The sequence below is a fragment of the Magnolia sinica genome, chromosome 10 (genome assembly GCF_029962835.1).
Source record: "Magnolia sinica isolate HGM2019 chromosome 10, MsV1, whole genome shotgun sequence".
In the NCBI taxonomy this organism is placed as follows: Eukaryota; Viridiplantae; Streptophyta; class Magnoliopsida; order Magnoliales; family Magnoliaceae; genus Magnolia; species Magnolia sinica.
In genome coordinates, this window is record NC_080582.1 from 15,805,807 (window position 1) to 15,814,672 (window position 8,866).

The following is an 8,866-nucleotide window of genomic DNA, read 5'->3' on the forward strand; positions in this document are numbered from 1 at the left end:
TGAGATCCATTGGCATGATTCTTTCCTATCAAAGTTGTACTTCTCTAGGAACATTTGAGAATCAATCACTTCCATCACATGAGAATTCATATCCACGTGATATTGTCCTCTTGAAGATCCCTCCATTGTAAATTGCTCTTGTAGCCAATCCATAAATTCCCCTCGACCAATGACCTCGGCCTCAGATATTGACCAGTACTTCAGAATAGAAAATATTCAGGGAGGATCACCGCCGTATGCGGGAGGGACTGCTCACTGAGACCACGACATGTAAGTGGCCCGTAAGGTTTATTGATAGACACCTTACTCAAGTCAAGAGAAAGGTATGCACAACTACTCTAATCCAACTACGCCCACTGTGTGCCTGCCCTGACTTAGGCATCGGAGGGTCCCCGGCTACAACCGGCGCCCCTAGTGTCTCTTTGTTTTGCAGGTGCGCTACCGGGTAACAAGAGGAAGGGTAGGATCGACCGGATTACAGCATCAACAGGAGCCTAGGTAATTTGGTCTTGATGACACCAGGGACAATAGCACCATGCATCTCTCTGCGAGCTCTTTGAGCAGTATATTCCCCAGTCTCTTGAAAGCCGCTTCATTATTCTCCTCATTGAAAGATCCATCTAAAAACCCCTCTGACCTCCAATACTCCTGTCAAGGAATCTCCATCAATGGAGCGTCCATTTCGACAGAAAAAGGACACGTAAGAGAAGCATTTCAAGACCATGTCTCCGGTTGTTGAGAAACCAATGCTGGCCATCACATCAGCTGCCTCTTTCTGTAAAAAATCCCAGGTGTCTTCTTTAGACCACTCCCCCAGCATGATATTTAATTGGGCTTCCATTTCCTTACGAATTTCTCGGGATTGAGTTGTGATCATGACTTTGCTACCGCTGGTGATAGCAGGGGCCATGACTGGAACTCCCATCTTTTTCAAGTTGATGCCTTCCCAAACATCTTCCAAGACGATGAGGAACCTCTGGCTGCTTAGCTTGGCTGAGATTCGTTTATCAGCTGTGGAGAAGTGCATGAACTTTGGGATCTTCAATGCTTCCTTGATTCCCATTTGTACCTCCATTAAACGATTCCCTTTCCCCTTTTCATCCAACTCCATTAAAATCGGTGTCTGCCAATACTCATCAAAATTAAATGATCCTTCCTGCTCTTTTTGCTAACAGTGCAATTCTCCTCTGAATCTCGCTTGCATCTTCTCTGAAAAACACTCGACCCCCGGTGCTCTTACTCTTATGATCACATCAAACGGATGACTAGATTCTCTGGATTCCTCCATCACCACTGCAACCACCTATCTCATGTTCCTCGTCTTCCCCACTCCCTCCCATCCCCAAACTGAGAACACTGAAATCTTGTCATCTCTCAAGCAGTCCCATATCTGTTGCCTCATGCGTCGTGACCAAGCACTTGCAACCTCTCCTAGTCTGAGCTGTCGATCATCACCATCCCTGGAAGCTGCCATCCCCTCTGGACGATCCCTTTCTGCAAAATTGGAATTCCTTGTTTTCGTAAGGGTGGAAATGAGAGCATGGGCTAGGCATGGCCTGCAAGCTTGGCCTTATCAATTTTCAAGCAGGTTTATAATTAGGCTCGAGTCATGTTAGACCAATCCATCCCGACCTGACTTCAACCGGATTTTCTCTCTCGCTAATGGATTGCCTATTACACAATCCAATTTTTACCATGTGGAACTTTGCTGGCCCATTGTGATTTATGTGTTAGATCCAAACAACCCTAAAAAGTAGGCACATCCAAAGCTCCAGTGGACGACACCACAGGTAGCAGTGGGAGTTGAAAGGCTAATTTACCGTGTTTGTGACGCAGGGCGTATTCACGAGCTTGGACTGGAAAAGGGTACTAAAGGCATGGATTTAACAGTCTGATGACACCAAAACATGGGATGGACTCCAGAGACCCAAGATCGACAGAATTACACGTCAGAGATCAGAGAAAGTCCAGCCACTCATCTTAAACAGGCCTAAAAGACGTCCAGAATACAAGATCATAGGGTTCCCACCATCTGATCAAGTCGAAACTTCATACGTGGCCTGAGGACCATGAATTAACCGTACACATCAAATTTCAACCCTCAGATCCCAATAAAAGTGGCTCAACGGACAGATCAGCCACTAAAACAGTGATATGGGGCCCACCTACTGTATGAATGCGCTTCATCTTCAGTCCCCACGGTTAAAATAAGATGAGTGAACGGATGGACGGATCAGATTGTACACATACATCGCCTTGGAACCCGAACACGTGACGCGTGTATACGGGGTGGTATAGCACAGGGCGCACACCAAAATTCTGAACCTCGGTCAGCAAGCGCTGACCGAGCTCTCCCTCTCCGACTCGACTTCTCTCCAGCGGAAGAAAACAGGGAGACGCGGGTGAGTCTTGTGGGCCACCACCGTGATGCAATGGACCGATCCGGACCGTCCATCAGAAGTCCTTGCCCTCTATCATCCTCGCCTAGATGGCAGAATTTCAAGAAACATCGGAGGCCGGCTGTTGATCGTCCAAACGGCAGACGGACGGTGGAATGAAACCGTTCATGGCCACGAATAAGCTGATCCAAAAATGGTCATGTCCGACCGATTTTTCGTGACTAAGCTAATGGATGAGTTGGATTTCTCAAATAACTATGATCAGGGGCCCCACCATCCGAACAGCGCAGGTACGTTATGCGTCCTGTTTACGCAGTCCGGAGGAATCCGAAAATTTCGGACAGCTGTGGCCCATCATCCTTGATCGGATGAACGATCTGAACCATTCATGTGGAGCCCACGCTAGCCGAGACCCCAGCCATGAGGAAAGTTCTAAACCAAGCCTGTACAGCCATCCTAAAAACTCAAGCTAAGCGCAAGTGCGTTTCTGCGTTTAGTCTGCTGCGCACGCTGATGCGCACGCTTATGGACTGCGATATATCTCAGCAACTATTTCGGACCCCGGGTCTCGGAGGACAACTCTATAAAGAGAGGAAGCTGGAACGTGGGGAGGGGTATTCAATTTTGGAAGGCTGGACGTGGATTGAGAGCGTAAGGAAAACAGGGAGACGTGGTGAGGCTGGCACATGTGACGGAGAAAGAAAAAGGAGAGGGTGGTTGCTGCTGCACGTCAGGGAGGACGGGGGGAATTGGCAGCGTGTGGAGTTGCTCGTTTTGGAGGATTGAAGGAAGAAAGGAAGAAACGTGAAGCGGGTTCTTTTTCTCTCTTTCCTTCTTATTCTTTTATTTTCCTTTTTATTTTTATTTTGTTGTTTAATCAGCCCATCCATGTGTGGCTAATCCTTTTAGCTAGGGCTAAGAGGAGAAGCCTGTAGCGAGATGGGAGACACTATTTCCTACTTTTCATTTAAATTTATGAACTGAATTTGTTTTTGAGTCGATTATTAAAGGAATATTTTCTTCGTCTTTAATGGTCTGTTGTGACTGAAATTACAATGGGTTTGCAATGGCTTTGAATATCTCTTTTTCACTTTTGATGTTTATGACGTCAGGAGGCCCTGTTGTTCACCATCGTCTCCTGGGCATGGTTGGATGATAGAACTCTTCCTAACTTTCATGTACTTTTGATTGGTTGGTAATTAGTTTAATCCTGTTATTTGCTTTGTCTCCTGGGCATGGTTAGATGATGGAATCCATTCTAATTCATATACCTTTCATCTCTTGAAAACCAGATCAAGTAAGTTCAGTTTGAATTCCATAATCCTTGATGCAGGCATAAGATCTCCCTGATCTCTACAAGTGGATCCTCTGAAACCCTAGTTTCCTTCCTCTGAATTCCTTAAGTTTTAGATAATTATTCCACAATTATTTCTTAAATTCTATTTGGTTTAGATCACATCTTAGTCTAGTTCTAATTCTACTTGGTTTCGGATAACGTACGGGTTTCGGTCACTGTGGATTCGACCTCGGTCTTACCGAGTTATTACTACATCACAACCCTATACTTGGGAGTGAACAAGTTTTTAGGCGCCATTGCTTGACGATTACGTTTTTCTGAAATTAATTAGTTTTAGAATTAGTTCAAGATTAGGATTTTACTAACCTTAGTTTTTTATTTTTTATTTTTTATTTTTTATTTTTTAAACTAAATTGTTTCTGTTTTATAGGATCTTGACAAAAGTTTCTCAATTGGTAATTCCTTCCTAATCTCTCTACTTTTTCCTATTTTTAGAATTAGGGTTTAAATTTTAGAAATTTTCTAATTCTAGTTCCCTCCCTTCGTAGGAAATATTTTATTTTTAGATATTATTTTATTTCTTTCCCTTTTTAGAAATTAACTTTCTATTTTAGTAACTTTCTAATTCTAACTCTCTTAGAATCTAATTTGTTTCCTAATTTATTTTTAGAATTTTTGTTTAGAAACTAACCTTCCTATTTTGTAGGCCTTTAAGATAGAAATTTCTAATTCGGTAAGCTCCTTCCCTACTTTCTATTTTTCAATTCTCTTTTAGTAATTTACTTTCTAGTTTAGGACTTTCCTAATTTATTTTAGAAGTTTTCACTTTCTTTTAGAAATTAGTTTACTACTACCTTTATTTTAAAGGATTGTTCCTCTTCTTTTAGAATCTAACTTATTTTATTTTTATTTTGCAGGTCCTTAACTTAGGACTCCAATTTGGTAATTTCTTTCCAACTCTCTCTTTCTTTCTAGATTTTCTTTTCCTTTTTTAGGATTAGGTTTTTAATTGAGGGCTGCGAGTGTTTTCATGCCCAAGTGGGCCCGTGACAACACTCGACGTCTCTTGACTGAAGGAGGATTGGTTGAGGGGTTGACTATCCATCGCAGGACTAGACACCGCTCAAAATCCTCTGAGTTAACTGAAGTTATGGCTGAAGACCAACCTCCTCTACTTCCACCCAGGGTGGAGGATACCCAAGATGAGAATGAGGTGCATCAGGCACCCCCGCCTCGTACTTTACGAGATTATCTACAACCGGTGGGAGTGAGTACGCCCTCATGCATGATTTTTCCCGAAAATATAGGACAAATGGATATCAAGCCAGGAGTTATCCAACTCCTTCCCAAATTTCATGAACTTGAATCAGAAAGTCCATATTTACATTTGAAAGAGTTCGATGAGATTATAGCTACATTATGTTTTCCTAATGTATCTGAGGATACAATTAGGCTGAAACTCTTTCCTTTTTCCTTAAAAGAGAAAGCTAAGACGTGGTTACATTCACTGCGTCCTAGATCCATTGGCACATGGAACGACATGCAGAGGAAATTCATAAAAAAATTCTTCCCACATCATAAAACGATTACCCTCAGAAAAGCGATCATGAACTTTGCACAAAAGGAAGATGAAACATTCTTCTAATATTGGGAAAGGTTCAAAGATTTGGTCAGTTCATGCCCACAATACGGATTTGAAACGTGGCGCATTACAAATTTTTTCTACGATGGACTGACATCTTCCATGCGCCAAATGGTCGAGACAATGTGTAATGGAGAGTTCATTAATAAAGATGTCGACGAGGTATGGGACTACCTCTACAGTTTGGCTGAAAAAACACAATCTTGGGACTATTACCCAAAGTCGAACACCACGTCTAGGCCGACTCAATTAAAGGAGAAAGGTGGATTATATCTCTTGAACGAAGAGGATGATCTCAAGTGTAAAGTGACTACGCTCATAAGGAAAGTTGAGGCCATGGAAGGAAAGAAGGATAAGGTCAATGAAATTGTTTGCGGCATCTGTGATTGCAACATTCACACAATGAAAATTGTCCAACAATACCTGCCTTCGAGGAGTGTTGAATGAACAAGCCAATGCCGTAAATAATTATCAAAGACCTTTCTGGACCTAACTCCAATACATACAACCTGGAAAAATCATCCAAACTTTAGTTGGAGGAATGGAAAAACAAACTGCTACCCCTTTAGGTTTCTTCAATCAAAATCCAAATCAAGTGAAACCTCAAGAGGAACCGGTTTCAAAATCCTATACAAGAGCTGGCTCAGGCAATGCGGAATTACAGATTTTATGCCAAAGATAGATTCTCGTATGACGGTTATAGAAAAGGGGATGCTTCCTGCACAACCTCTCCCCAATCCTAAACCGCAGTACGAGAATAATGATCCTAGCTCTTCAAATCAGATGGGGCATACTAAATCCATCACCACTCTTAGGAGTGGGAAGATCATTGATAAAACTCTTAGGTTAGGCCCGAAAAGCCTCAAGAACCAAAAGAGGACAACAGATGATGGATCCGGTGATGCCCCACAACAAGTAGGAACAGGAACTTCTAGAGAAGCCAGATTGCTCCATTCCCCAACGGTTGGTTTCACCAAAACCTCTCTCTAACTCTCGGGATATCCTAGAGGTGTTGAAACAGGTGAAAGTCAACATTCCTCTACTTGATGTCACTAAAGATACCTTCATATGCCAAATTCTGAAAGACTTATGCACGACCAAAAGACGGAAAATTATTCAAAAGAAAATCTTCTTCGACCGAGAAAGTAAGTGCCATCTGAAGCAAGACGTGCCGCAGAAATTCAAGGATCCCGGTAGCCCAACAGTATCATGTGTAATCAGGGACCATCGAATTGATCATGCACTTCTTGACTTAGGAGCGAGCGTCAATTTGATTCCTTACTCGGTATACAAACAGTTAGGTTTGGGTGAATTAAAACCCACCCTAACCACACTACAACTTGCTGATCGCTCTGTTCGTGTACCAAGAGGGATAATTGAGGATGTGTTAGTCTAGGTCGATAGATTTTACTACCCTTTAGATTTTATCATCCTGGACACCGAACCCATCAATAACATGAGCACTCAGATTCCCGTCATTCTTGGTCGCTCATTCCATGCCACGTCAAATGCAATTATCAATTGCAGGAATGGTATCATAACTATGTCTTTTGGAAATTTGACATTGGAGTCAAACATTTTTTTCAATAACGGCAGCAATGCAGAGGATGATGACGATTTCCACGACATTAACATAATTGACTCTTTCGTGGAAGATACAACTCCTGACCTTATCCTCCGACCATCTAGAGACATGCCCGACCCACTCCCATGATTTTGATGATGACATGCTTAGGGAGACGTGCGCCTTGCTTGATCTTTGCCGGTACTTGAAGTTAACCGGTGGAGGCCACAATTTGAAAGAATTACCACAAACCGATGTAGTGCCTCTACCGTCTAACATCAAGCCGCTGAAGCTTGACCTAAAACCTTTGCCTTCGATTTGAAATATGTCTATTTAGGTCAAGATGAGACATACCCGTGGTGATCTCCGCCCACCTGGAGAAAGAACAGAGAGTATACTCATATCTACTCTCATTGAGCATAAAGGAGCCACAGGATGGACGATAGCGGACCTCAAGGAATCGATCCTCGATTTGTACTCACCGCATATATCTTGAGGATAATGCAAAAGCCGCTCGAACCACAACGTAGGCTAAATCCAAACATGAAGGAAGTGGTTAAGGCCGAGGTTCTTAAACTATTGGATGTGGGTATTATATACCCTATATCGATAGTCAATGGGTAAGTCCAACTCAAGTGGTCCCTAAGAAGTCCTGAATCACATCGTGGCCAATGCTAATAATGAACTCGTGCCAACTAGAGTCACTCGGTTGGAGAATGTGCATTGACTACGGGGAAGTTGAATACCGTCACGAGGAAAGACCACTTTCCTTTACCATTCATTGATCGAGATCCTGGAAAGGTTAGCTGGTCATTCCTATTCTAATTTTCTTGACGGGTATTCGGGCTACAACCAGATAGAGATAGCCCCGAAGACCAGGAAAGACCACATTTACATGTCCCTACGGCACCTTTGCTTACCGAGAAGGATGCCATTCGACTATGTAATGCCCCCGCCACCTTTCACGATGTATGCTTAGTATCTTTTCGATATGGTGGGGCAATACCTAGAGGTCTTCATGGACGACTTCTCATTCTTTGGTCCATCTTTCAACAAGTGCTTGGAAAGTCTTAAATGTGTGCTGAAAAGATGTGAAGAAAAGAACTTGGTACTTAATTGGGAGAAGTGTCATTTCATGGTTCAGAAGGGAATTGTCCTTGGGCATATCATCTCGTCCAAAGGAATCGAGGTAGATAAGGCAAAAATCGATCTTATCTCTAACCTACCTCCACCCAAGAACATCAGAGACGTGCGATCCTTCTTAGGACACGCAGGATTTTACAGGCGATTCATAAAGGACTTTAGTCTCCTCTCTCATCCTTTATGTAATCTTCTTCAAAAGGATGCTCCGTACGAGTGGACTGAGCAATGTCAGGAAGCTTTCACCAAGCTTAAGGGCACGTTAACCACTGCACCTAAAGCCACCCGACTGGAGCCTTCCTTTTGAGCTTATGTGCGACGCTTCTGATTATGCTCTTGGAGCGGTCCTAGGCCAGAGAAAAGATAAGCGGCCCTACGTCATTCATTACGCAAGTAGAACTTTAAATTCTGCCCAGGTGAACTACTCGACTACGGAAAAGGAACTCTTAGCTGTAGTGTTCGCCTTGGACAAATTTAGGTCCTACTTGATCGGATCCAAGATCATTATCTACACAGATCATGCGGCACTTAAGTATCTTCTTTCTAAGAATGATTCTAAGCCCCGTTTGATACGATGGATCCTTCTACTCCAAGAATTTGATTTGAAAATTAAAGATAAAAAGGGAGTAGAGAACGTAGTGGCCGATCACCTTTCTCGCCTTAATACATCTGATTCCCTTGAGGCGACTCACATCAACGACATGTTCCCTGATGAACAACTGTTCCGAGTCTCCCATTCACCTTGGTTCGCTGATATTGCTAATTATCTTGCTACAGGTGCCATACCGACACAGTGGACTGCGCAAGATAAGAAGAAATTTTTC

At 42.9% G+C, this 8,866-nt stretch overlaps 1 non-coding gene across 1 annotated transcript; it reads right to left on the reverse strand.

Annotated features, from left to right (window-relative positions):
- Positions 1 to 5,284: 5,284 nt before the first annotated feature.
- On the reverse strand, positions 5,285 to 5,391 carry LOC131217724 (small nucleolar RNA R71). Its single transcript, XR_009157315.1, has one exon. It is a non-coding gene; the product is annotated as a small nucleolar RNA R71 (small nucleolar RNA).
- Positions 5,392 to 8,866: the final 3,475 nt, after the last annotated feature.